Here is a 13,454-nt window from a genome sequence, read left to right as displayed (position 1 = left end):
GCGTTATGACTTCTATAATATATAATAATGGTGATGTCTACTATCTACCTCAGTTTTTCTCACCACATACGGGACTTTTTTATGTTTATATAACCGCCTCTATTTGACATCCTGCTTTTGAGCATTATCGGTGCTTGTACAGACATATTTAAACTCAGCATACCAGTTAATGATGGTTCAAAGAAAGCATTTGACTCAAACTAACAGAATTATTTTTTTATTGTTTAGAAAAACTCAGTTGTTCACTTAAAAAAAACTATTGAAGTGAATTAACTCAAAATTTTACAAATATTGTTTGAAAGATGAGAAAATATATTTCATGTCGACCTTTTTTCATCAGATCCGGTATTTTTTAATTGATGTGTTACGTGGCAGTTTTCTGTTCTTTTCCATTTGTTTAGCTCATAGCTAAGATATGTGTATCATAAACAAATGTGGATAATGTTTAGTTTGGAAATATATTTTCAAAAGCTTGTGCTTTACCAGCGGAGATTATAGCAAAAAATTATTCCTTTAATACTTTCTCGTGACTTAAATTGATTCCAAGTATTAATACTTATCTTCTATCACTGATTTTAGTCTCGTTAGAGAAAAATGTTTGATTCTTTTGTTGCCGTACTTTGACGTTTGCGTAGTATTTTCTATATTGTTTAGCGCAAAAAAGTCGCTTTTTAACCAAAAATTGTGAACGTGTATTTGTTACTGAATGTTTCACAAGATATTTATAACGAATCTCACGATAGAACGTGTGTATTCATGCCGACTGTCTTTACATAAACGAAAATCGTGTTAAAAGTGTCACAACCTAGCAACTTACATGTTTGCCGCTCTCATGTATATCTGTGTGGATAATACGAAACCGCGCTACTTCTCATGTGACATTAACCATTTGCGTGTGCCACACTTTTCCTATTGTACAGAGAGAATAAAAGAACACCTCCTAAGTTTCAGATTATGGTTAAAATGAGCTCAAGTTCAAACACTTGAATTACTGAGTATAAAACAAGTCACTAGTTCGAATCTATCCAGACTCATGTTGAGTCTTACGTTTTTTGAAGCGATAACACTACTTTTGTCATATGAACTATGTGATGATTTTTTAACATGTTGGTTAGGTAGAGGGTACATCATTAACATACAGTATGATGCAAATGAAAGGAATTCGTTATTTCGTAAGCCGGCGACTTTGAGGAAAAATCCCGAAACCCGTCAATTTTTTTTTTAACACCTATAAGAATACCTTTTTATTTTTAACGTCATCTATATGAGCGTAATTACGTCATCGCTAAAATTTTTAAATGGAAATGTAGGTCTTGTAATACATTATTTGAAAGATCTTTTAAATACCTATTCAGCCATATCAATATGTACAGTAATTGATTTGCGTATTATCACAAATATTATTTATGAAATTTCAACAGATTTCCTAATAAAATGTATGTATATGATGTAATTTTTAACACACACAAATAAATTTACCTACTTTTTACCGTTTTTAAAAATCTAGTTACCTTATCAACATCAACATTAACACTTGGACATAATTAACTTTCTGTAAAATGATTAATAGTATTATTGTATTAGACGAATTCAAAAAGTCGTTGTATCTATCAACATGAAGCTGACTGAAACGCAAAGAATTGAAATTCTAATAATAATTGGTTGTGGAGATAAAGCGAGTACGCAGAAAGAAGTATGTACGTTATTTGATAATAAATACCCCAACCGAGAACCAATTCCACAATCACAATCCACAATAAGTAAAATTGAGAAGAAATTCAGAGAAACGAATCATGTCAAAGACCTTCCTAAAGATAGTAGAAAACCAATACAGAAAACAAACAACTAGATGTTCTGTTAGCCTTTCAAGATAATCCCCAGTTCACGGCAAGTAGCATTAGATAATGACATGGACCATTCAACAGTTCTTAGAAAGCTAAAGAGGGAAAAGTGGTATCCCTACAAAGTAAGTTTAGTACAAGAGCTTATGGAAGATGATTTTGACAGATGAATTTTGATGGACCAAATTAACAGAGATCCGATGTTTTTAAAAAACGTTCTTTTCTCGGATGAAGCTACATTCCTTCTAAACGGTCATGTCAATCGACAAACTTATCGGTATTGGTATACAGAAAATCCACACTGGATGCAAGAGTACCCGGAGAATGTTTGAGCGGGAATAATAGATAATAGGATTATTGGGCCATACTTTTTCGAAGAAACCGAAACCTCATTTCTCTTCATTTACATCTCTGCGTCGAAATTTCACATAATTAATTGAATACAATATTTTGGATTTCCTTTGAGGAATCAAGATAAATACTAGGTTCCACATAAATGTTGTGTAAAGTGTGTGAGACTGCTATTAGGTTGGGCTTAACAAGAACCCAAACATATGCCTGTTGCTATACCAATGATTTGTACTAAAAGTTATTTTTGTTTGACTCACACAACAGGCATAACAACCAAATGCAAATACAATCCAAAATTATATTCGGCATACAGACCCATCCTACAAAGTGCCGAATTGCATTCAGAATTCTACTACGAAGCAACTTAGCACGACAAGATATTTGAAGTTAATAACCCAAGTTATGACCCGTCAACTTAGAAAGAACCGCTCTTATACATTTAAGTAATTTAAACGATTTAGTACGTAATTTGCATCTGTCTAAAAAACAGGCTGAGCTGTTGGGGTCCAGATAAAGCGACTGGAATTTACTTTATCCTGATACGAAAATTTATTATTTTTTATTCCTCTACTTTTTAAAGTAGGTGATTCAGTCTATTGTTATAGCGTTCCTGTTATGATGATTTTATAAAATTTTGAATATGACTTCTCAAAAACTAGTTTTGAAACAGTGTTGCTGCATAACTGAAATAAATTTCCTTCGGTGTCGGTTGGTTATGGTTCTAATATTAAAGAGGCTTACGAAAATATGAGATTTATTTTTAATAAAAAGTGAATATAGTAAACACAACATGGTTACATAAAATGTTTCATTTGCGAATGAGAAAGGAAAAATCACTATACAAAGAAAGTGTGGCCTAAGCGTTAAATCACTCATTCCAGGACAAAAAATGTTAAAAATAATCCTCTAGTGAAACCTGAAACATTCGCTTACCACCGTTCTACATAAAGCTCTTAAATTAAAGAGGGAATATTTGTCGGTCCACAAATAAAGCAACTGATGAAAAATAAGAACAAATGAATGATCACGAAGAACGTCCAAAATTTTCTAGGCGATAATAAATCGGAAAATTACAACTACAAATGAACTTATAATGTCATATAAAGCTTTGGGATGTAATATGTTCATATATATGCTTGACTCCTATCAGGATATTTTCCGGGAAATTTTGGTGCTGCCAGTGACGAACAAGGCGAGAGGACATTTCCTTAACGAGGAAGCGATATCAATGGAAACGGAGTGCAGGAATGCTAGCAGAATATTGTTGGAGACAAAAAAGATCTCCCAGCAGCAAAAATTTGGTTGTCAAACACAAACTGAATGATGCAGCTTATGACATTTTTGTTCCCATTAGCAGTCTATATCTCCCATTGAAAGAGCCCTCTTTTTAAGCAATCCTCGTACCATATTGCGTGACATGACAAAAATAGTTATACGGTTTCTATATAATAATTCCTTATTTAATACTAGCAAAAATGTAGGCATGTAAATAGCGATAAACACCACTATTTTATGTGAGACGGACGTGTGTACTAGTTTTTTCATAGACTGTACAGTAAGTGTTCTCAATTCTCAATAAATCGCATATAAAATCACTTCAATTTTAATGACTACTTATTTCATTACAAGGAATTAATTTAATAGTCCATAAAATTCCAACAGGTATAATGATCAGTTTACTTTTGAAAGTTAGCATTACGTAACGTTCGCGTGTGTAATAAACAAAGATGTTCAGTTTTTAATAATCCTGACTTTATTTCTTAGAGGTGGCATTAAGGTCAAAAAAATCAATTACAAACTGTACATTAATGCATTTGCTATTATGAATTACGAGTTCTGAAATAACCGATTCATTCCTGTTTCATGTATTATACGTTATAGATGAACGTACTAATAGAAAAGTACTAGAGGCTCACAGGTAATTGATAATTATATTGCTGAATAACTGGGTGTGGTTCTTTGGTATAAACCTTTATCTGCTGTTGTTATACAGAGTGAGATTTAGATATGGACCGTCACATTTACTTCGAATATAGATAGCACAATTTATATAGATTTTCATTTCAGAGGGTTGAATCATACCGATTCAAAGCACCAAATAATTAATCATGTAAACAGAAGCCCAACGTGGCTGGTGTTTTCGAATGTTTAACTCATGTGGATGGTTTTCGAGATTTTACCATTTTGAAATAAATAGTTAGAAAAATCATATATGGAAAATAAGGAATATTGAAATCCATTTGAATGAAGGAAATAAATGACCAAATAAAATAAATAAAACTCATTGACATTGGTTTTTTGGTACTGTTGAATTAATGTATAGTTTGAATTGTTAAAGAATAGACTTGGAATTTTATCATTGGATTACAGACAATTAATTCCGTGACAACAAATAAAGACATAAAATGTGTATTTATGCCTTTCATATCAATTAAAACTCTTATTCAATTCCACAATTCCAGTTGATAATAGATGCCAATTAATATGAATTTAATCGATTGATAACTATGAATGAATTAATTATGACATTGTATATATTGTGTGCAAAAAAATGATTTTAATTGATATAAAAACATGATTAAAACCTTGAATGCAATTAGTTTTAATGTTTAGAACGCTATTTCATCACTTATTGTTCGAATGAAATAAAAAAAAAGGAAAATTTGAGAATAATTGTCCCATATAAGTTGAAAAAGAATCTGATGGGCTACTACTTAATTATTATCCAATTCAGATTCAATTCTATGAATTCTGATCGGTAAGTTTTCGTTTACAATAATTCGTTCTGATCGGTAAGTTTTCGTTTACAATAATTCGTTATGCATTAGTGCAGATTTTGATATATTTTTTCAAAATACAAGATAAAAATGATTTTCTTGTATATTTCAGTAGCAAATTCCAAAATATTATTTAATTGGTATAATATTGATAACCTAATGCCATATTAATCGAACTGTGTAAATTTTTTCGATTGCTATTGCAAGCTTGCACTACTTTTAGATTAAAATGAGGGGGTTACGTTAGGAGTTGTCATTGTTGTTTCTGTAAATGTAAATGTATATTTTTTAAGTACCATTACATGGGATTGGTTGAAGTGTTAGAAGAGATATAATCTCTGGATACCTTCCCGGTTTTCTATGCTTAATCATCTTATGTAGAACCGTTAACAGTCAATCAGTTATTTTTTTAATTTGGGTATATAACGACTGCTCTAATGGTTCAATTAAATTAATTATAGTTTGATGCCGTGAATTAAACTTAGTGTACGACAAGATAATATATACATTTTTTTAATCGTTAAAAAGTCTAGTGCATAATATGATGAAAATTGTGGAGCTGCTCTAATTTATGGGGGTAATTTATAGTAGAATTAGCAGCTGTGTCTACGTTGAATGTTCGAAAATATGTAGTCAGAAAGTTGAAGACTGGCGACATCTTTCTCTATTGCAATATCTCAAGTCATGTTTCAAGAGGCGTGTTTGTCTTTTGTTTTTCTCTGTTTAGTGATTAGTCTCATTATATAATTATATGATTGTATAGTCTGGGTAGTAAAATTAGTACATTGTCTGTCGGTTCTCCACAAATTATAAATATCACGTTATTACCAACTATTATTTACCTTAAATCAGTTGATTTAAAGTTAGGTATAATTGGATGAGGTATCCTTAAAAACGATATTTCTCTTCTTAATATTTCCGACCATCTGATATTTGTTGACGCTTATTGACAGATTCGTTTCAACTGATGTCCTCGCTTATCAATTTAACCTTTAATTTGACGATTGAAATTTTTGTTATTGTTCTTTTATTGCTCAATCGAAACTTTCGGGTAAATAAAAAACAGAATTTGAAACTGAGAATTCATTATTTAAGAAATGTCCTATTAATATTATTTTGACACAATTATATCTTTACGCCTTTTCGTGTAGTCAAGCTCTTATATTACTGTTCAATATAAAAAAGCGTAAAAGTTGCTGGGAGTCAAAACTTTAACTGAAGGTGGATGTGGAAGGTACTGATCAAATATCACTATCGTGATTTGCATATAGAACAGCTTTTCACAATTTCCTGGTTGGAAAGATTGAGTTGGGTTTGTAGCGATCACTACTGTCTTGTGTACCGGTTTGTCCCTCTAAACTCCACTCTAAAATCATCATGTGTTGTCTAATGTTACTATAGTTAGCACCACAGCTCATAGTCAAAAATTCATCAATATAAAACCTATAAGTTTGTTTTTTAATATCTAAGAAGTCATCTATCTCTTGTTACTTCACCTAGCGTTTTTTTATAACAAAAAACATTTCATTATTATTTATAAAATGAAAAACTGGTTCCACTGTAAACACTCATACTTTTTAATTAAATATCAGAGCAACATGAAAATTTCACAACTGACAATTGAAAGTACAGAGTGTAATCATCTTTAATTCTTAAAAAAGATATATGGGGAAAATTGAGGGAAAACTAACAAAAAATTATTGTCTTAATGTTAGTTTTTTCAAAACCGCTAAATTGTATTAGCCATCAAAAGTAGAAAAATAATGGTAGCTTTGAAAATGTATTAATTTTGACTAAACTACGTAATTATGAATAATCAAAAATATTTTTCACCTTCTATGTCGAACATTTAACATATATAATGAAATAATGTAATATAAATATTTAGGCGGATATTCACTACACATTATTATCCTACATATTATTGAATAAATATTTTTTATTATAAATTTTTACATTTATAATATCAAGCTCAATAAACAAAAAAAAATTAATAATTCAGTTTCTTTCTCCGAATGGCAAATATTATATTGTAGAAAAAAATTATAGATTAGGTTCCATTGAAACACGAGAATTTTCAAAAATTTGACCAGACTAAGTTGATATTTTTTAATATAAAACCTGCTCATAAAAATATTTTATACAATGGTGTCACTGTTGGAAATGGAGAGAGGAAAGAAATATTACATTAAAATTTATTTTTTTGCAATAAACAATATCAGTGTTATAATGTTGGTTGCCTATTTATGTTGTTATTTCTACAATTCAAACTCCTCTAAAACCCAATTATATTAAAAATATCTATAGGGAAACGAGTTATGCCAACTGGGATGATATTGGATGATATTTTTAAAACGTACATCCGAAATTTGCATAGTACTCACCAAGAGCAAGCGATAAAAAATTCAAAAAGTACCAAAAGGAATAAATGCGAGTAAGGATAGGCTTGCATGGATACCTATACATTCGCTTTAAAATTAAATTTAAAAACAGTGAAAAGCTTAAACCAACATATTAATTATTGACATTTTCCAACAAATTTTTTCTAAACATTGTTCACATTAACAAGAAAACATTTTAATAAAAATTTTTATGTACTTACCAAATATGTTGAGAAAAACAAACAGCAAAGTTCAGCAGATGTATGTCCTATCACAAATAGAGTTCACTTCACTTCACTTCGTTTGAACCACAATTATAATAGGTATTTTTGTAAAGTTAGAGAAGTCCATTTTTAAAGTATCGTGGTCAGAGTTTTCAGGCTGGTGTTGGTCACCACTCAAATTCTGCGTTGGCAATGCAATGTTTCGCCGTTGGTGTGGGTTCAACACGAGAAATATGTCCCTCCACTTTTCCTCACTGCTTGTAACAGGCGATTGCGTGCTGTGACCGAACGCTAACAGATCTGGTGGGGATGAGAAAAACATCGTCTTGCGTTTTAGCAGTTGCAGTTGACTGGAAAGAAAATTGTGAGTTAGGAAAAATTACAATAAAACTGTTATAAAATACACGCTGTAAGGTTTGAACGTTCGTGATAATAATGTTTTTTTTCTTCTAATTTTCTGTTAAACGACTCTAACACTATCTATTTTATCTTCATAAGTATTTCGTTCGTTCTACAATACCAGGTAATTTTTCACTGTTAATGTAAATATTTACGATAAGAATCTCCATCTATTGTTTTAATATGACAAACAAGATTTTATTCGTATACTACGTCAAAAACAGTAAAAGTAAAAAATTGTCTATCCAAATATATTGTACAGATCAAAACCCGCCGAAAACAGTACATTAATACAAACGAATAATCCTTTATTGGTAACAATTCCACAGAAATGGATTATTTAATGTCCGAACTAAAACTTTACAGAATACAGAGATTACGTAAATATACATGTATTTTGCAATTTGCATAATAAAAAATAAATTTCTTACATTTACTGTTTTCCTAGGTAATTTTTATAAAATCATCAGGTTTTATGTTTCAAATTCCGCTTAAATCAGCGAAATTGTATCTAGGACCTAAAAATAACATAACTCGCACAATGAATGTCATACATCATGTTTATACAAATTTATTTTTGCAAACTTTTCGATTTTATCAATTGTTTATGATTCTTTTTCAATTGTATACATGTGCGTAACTTATGTGGCTGTCTCTAAAAGACACCAATAACGTACTTTTAGTCAATTATAAATTTAATAATTTCGTAACAGTCATTTATGTCATAAAATATCATCAAAATTCTAAACATGATCATCGGAACAAAATTATTTGGGAGTAAATCAGTTCGATACGATTTTTTGTACCAAAAGAATCATTTAGAATAAAAAGAGTTTTTTTTTGAATATTTTAAATTGAAATAATGTTGTGACGTATAAAACACAAATAGAACAAGACTTACAACGTGGTAGAAATTTGCTAAATTTCCATTAAATTGTAAAAATGTCAATTTCCGTTCCTTTTTAACAATAACTTTCTAAGTTAGAGGGAATTATTATTGCTCTTAAACTAGACCTAGTATGAACTGAAATCAAGGATTGAAAATTGAAATTGAAATTCTTCTGATTAAACAAAACAAATCACACGAATCTATACTGACAGTTTATTTCATTCTAAATCTGATTGAAAAGACCTGCTGATCTTATTCTATATAATGAGTTTAGTAAGATTGCAGTTTTTGATCATTCACTCTGTTAACCTAACCTATATCTATGCAACTTTTATCGTTTCAATCCTATTTAGCCATAAACGAAAAAGTGCCACGTGTAATAACTGAATTGACAGTGTGTGTATGAAAAATTGAGGTGAATTTCAATTGAATTTAATCCAATCAACGTAGCAATAACAAAATCCATTAAATACAGTTTTTCTTATTTTTCCTGTAGCTTAAAAAATAAATTTATTGCCAAAAAGGTGACACTGAATGAATAACTGTAATGAAATCACAGGCATCAAAAAAATCAAAATTCTGTTATTTTAATACAACAAACTTGGAAATTGGTGACTATTATTTTGTCTGGCTTGCTGTGTTATCGGAAATTTTCCGACGTCACTATTAATTAGAACCCAACAGATGGGGTGTACAAAATAGAATTTTTGAAAATTGTGTCAAATTTAAAAAATAAATGAATATTTTTAATGCAGTTGCAATTCACCATTTCTGGATAACTGATTTCAATATTCTAATTTTGACAAATCTTCATTGATACTCATTAGTAAGTAGTTGCAAGGATCAACACAGACAATAAGAAAAAGAAACCAACATATTGATTATGGATGATGAAAAAGTTTGGTTATCATTAAATATTTTGTAATATTTAAAAACAAGAATTTGCCTCAATGTCAAATTTGCTTAGAAAAGCATTCAGTGAGACACCATACTAAATATGTAGCACTTTTCATATTTATCTTGCTCTTCCGTATTAGTAATTCGAAAACATCTATTAGTTAACAAGTTGCTCTTAAATATCTTTATCATAACTTTGGAGTAAATAAGAAGCTTTTAAATATAAGTGACTAATGATAATCGACATGCACAAGAAGGATGGGTAATAATATCCTCACTGGAAACGAATGTCTAGCATGGTATATGTTTACATAGTGCAATGTGAAGCGAAGATAGGGTCAAACTAATGTTATAAGTAAATGTTGAGAATACAAATTAGTTTCGAAACTTTACAGATTTACCAAGGATGTAGGTAACTGTACTTTCCTCCCACTTTATGTATATTACAGCTAATCATCCATCATTCATCTAATGGTTATCCGTCAAAACCACATCCATTAATCAGAGCTGTCTATACCATCAATACAAAAAAACAAACTGAGTTAATTAAAAGTTGGGCAAAATAATAATTTTATTGTTTTTTGTTTGGTCAAGGAAAAGGATTCAACAACTTTCCTGTTATAAGAACGGAAAATATATTTAGTGCGTTTCACGTACTGATGGAACAGAATAAGTTGAATGGTATAGATAAAACAGATCATGTAAAGGAATAAGGTATAATTTTGTAAAAAATTGTTAGATCGATACAGATGCGCCAATTTTCTTTTTTTTTTTTTTTGTTTAAATTGTAATAATGTTCTGATATGTATTTGTGTAATTCGTTCCCAGATATTTCGAATCAACTCCAATAAACATCGAGTACTTACCAATAATCAGTAGTACATAAAAAAGCTATATTTTGAATAATTTTTATATAGTAATACTAAACACTCACTTCAATTTTTATTTTTTTTTTTACATTTTTATTTGGAAATTCTCCAACTTTTATCTAATTGTCCATTATTACCGATTACTTTACTGTTTGCAATTTACGATGAAATATCTGAAATAATAATATCTACCTATTTGATAAAAATCTTGAGGAGAAAACAAAAATATAACCAGATAAAAGAGGCACAAAAAACTGTGTATTTTTTTATTTCAGCAGGAAAATTTGCTAGGAACGTTATTATTTATATTGATTGGTGAAAATAGTTTTCCAAAAGAATTTCCATGGAGACTACTTAGAATAAATTAGATGCGTTTGAAACAGATATTGAAGCACTTTTCCCACTTTGATTCAATATTTCCAAAACGTTAAATTCGAACACATTTTTTTTGTATGTGAGAATAATAAGTTTCAAATACAGGAAATGACTTATTGAGAAAGCTAACTTCTAAAACTCTATTTTTAGGTCCCCTTTATATCAAATGTTGAAAGTAATTAAGTAAATCTTAACAATTTTTGCGGTGTTCCGGTAAATTATCGAATTATAATTGCGAAATTTTGAAGTTCATGAATAGAATTACTTAATAATTGCTGTTGAGATCATTAATTTCTTGATAAATTGTTTACGTTTTATTGACGAAAATTTAATCATAAGGACATTTCTGAAGAGTTACTTTACAAATCAATACTATTATTAATAAAGAGCTAGATTGGGTTGATCTATTTAGCTTTCTGATAAATATACAATGTTGGAAAATACCATTTCATGTAAATATATTGGGTTAAAAATATTCGAGTATATCACCGTGTAATATTTAGATGAATATTCAACATAAAAATGTGTGTTGACTCATTTTTATCATAAAAATTCTTCGTCGCTAGAAAAGAGCACTAAAATATTCCAATTAGAAAGTTCCTCATCACAATAGATACTGACAATATTCTAAATGGAAATACCAAGACTAAAAAAACTATTAGAATACAAATATGTACGTTTATGTCCTATTTTACTACATTTGGAGTTTAGAATTTGTAGATACTTTTTCTAGAGTCTATACTAGAGAGCAAATGCAACTGACAAAGTTTGATTTCATAAATGCGGTGCATGAGATTCATTTAAGTAGCTTTGTAACGATACCAAAAGGATTATAACATGAGAAAATGATTCTTAACATTGTTGACTTCAACATTATGATAGTTATCAACCTTGGACACAATTGGCGGTCGTTCAAGTCAGAAGCAAAAAAACATAAGAAAGTGTTGTATTTTTTCTCCATTATTTGGAGCACATAACAGAGAGGCGAAAATTGTGAAGGATTGAATGAAATTCGTGACGCGGGTGATAAGGTTGTATTGGTTGATACCCTAGAGGGATTTCATGAGCTCCGTAATATTGTTGCCATTTATACAATGAACGAATGATTATAATCAATATTAATGAATTAATGTTTCTATATTATAATCGGGCAATTTTTTTAAATAGTCAATAAATGTTAGTGATATGAAAAAAAATTGTTAATTGACTGGATATATAAACAATTATTAAATTGCTGGTCGGGTATGAGCTATAATGTTCAATTATTAGTATCTACATAAACTTTGGAATCAGTCCGAATGAAGCATTTTAATTTCGACATAATTTACAAGAAAAAAACAAAACATAATGTTGACCGAGAAACAAACCATTTTTGTGATTTTTATTCACCAAATGGCTCATTTCGACACAGATAATCTCAGAAAATCAACCGAAAAAATAAAATATTCTTGTTAGATCCATTTGAGTGATACATCAAACGAAATATTTTTCTATAGAAGATGCTTGGACAAAATTGACAAAACGAAAATATTGACTGCAATAATCTTGATGATCAGAAGCCTGTTGCGATAAAAATCTAGCCCCCAAGGAAGTTATTAGCTACTAACGTTTCCTAGGAATCAAACTGTTCTCAGTATCCTTTAGACGATACCATGTGGCACACAATGTTCTGGATTTTATGTCGTTTATTTTTATCAATCATGTGTTTTTGTATATATATATATATATATATATATATATATATATATATATATATTCCACAATGATAATGGAGAGTAACCTGGACACATTTCCAGCTCCAATTCTTCTTTATTGCATTGAACATTGGAACCTTCAAAGATAGTGTGATAATTGCAACATATTTTCAAACTACTTATGGGTGTTGTAAGAAATAGTAAATTTAATTGCCAAGTTTCAGTCGCAGTTTTAATTTCTCTGAACACTTGAATCATTTCAATAATATCAGTTGACGTGCTAGAGTATATTATATAATTCACTTTTTTCGTAGAATTTCTGAACTTTAAACCAAACAAAATCGAAAGTTTGAGAATGTATCATTTTAAGAATTTTGTACTAAGTCTTCAACTTTATGCAGTGTATTATATGACAAAAACATTGGATAATAATTATAAATGATACACGGTGAATTAAGGAAGTTCGCAATTGGTTAATATTGAAATTGATGGACGTCCGTCCATGTATCAAAGTGATATTTTATAAAATTCTCTTAGCACATCTAAATTGAATTTCGTGTCGACTTCTATAAACGCCAATTATTGACATCTACAAATACCTCGACTAACCAATCAAATTACTAAAAATCCGTTAACGGTTATAGTAAAACAAGCACATTGTAAGAGTAATTTACATTTGCAATTATAGGTAAAAAGGTAAAAAATTCTTTGTTAGGCACTGAGTTATGTGTGAAAATGGTTATTAAAATTTTGAGAA

At 29.7% G+C, this 13,454-nt stretch overlaps 1 long non-coding RNA gene across 1 annotated transcript in view; it reads right to left on the bottom strand.

The window, feature by feature from the left end:
- The window catches only part of LOC130451408 (uncharacterized), a 55,951-nt gene extending 48,108 nt beyond the window's left edge, over window positions 1–7,843 (bottom strand). Inside the window, exon 1 of the long non-coding RNA XR_008910724.1 lies at window positions 7,572–7,843. This is a non-coding gene — a long non-coding RNA (uncharacterized LOC130451408). The remainder of the gene's footprint in view (window positions 1–7,571) is intronic.
- Window positions 7,844–13,454: the final 5,611 nt, after the last annotated feature.

The sequence above is a fragment of the Diorhabda sublineata genome, chromosome X, assembly GCF_026230105.1.
Source record: "Diorhabda sublineata isolate icDioSubl1.1 chromosome X, icDioSubl1.1, whole genome shotgun sequence".
Taxonomy (NCBI): Eukaryota; Metazoa; Arthropoda; class Insecta; order Coleoptera; family Chrysomelidae; genus Diorhabda; species Diorhabda sublineata.
The sequence above is the reverse complement of the archived record's forward strand: the minus strand, read 5'-3'. Positions and strand labels throughout refer to the sequence as shown.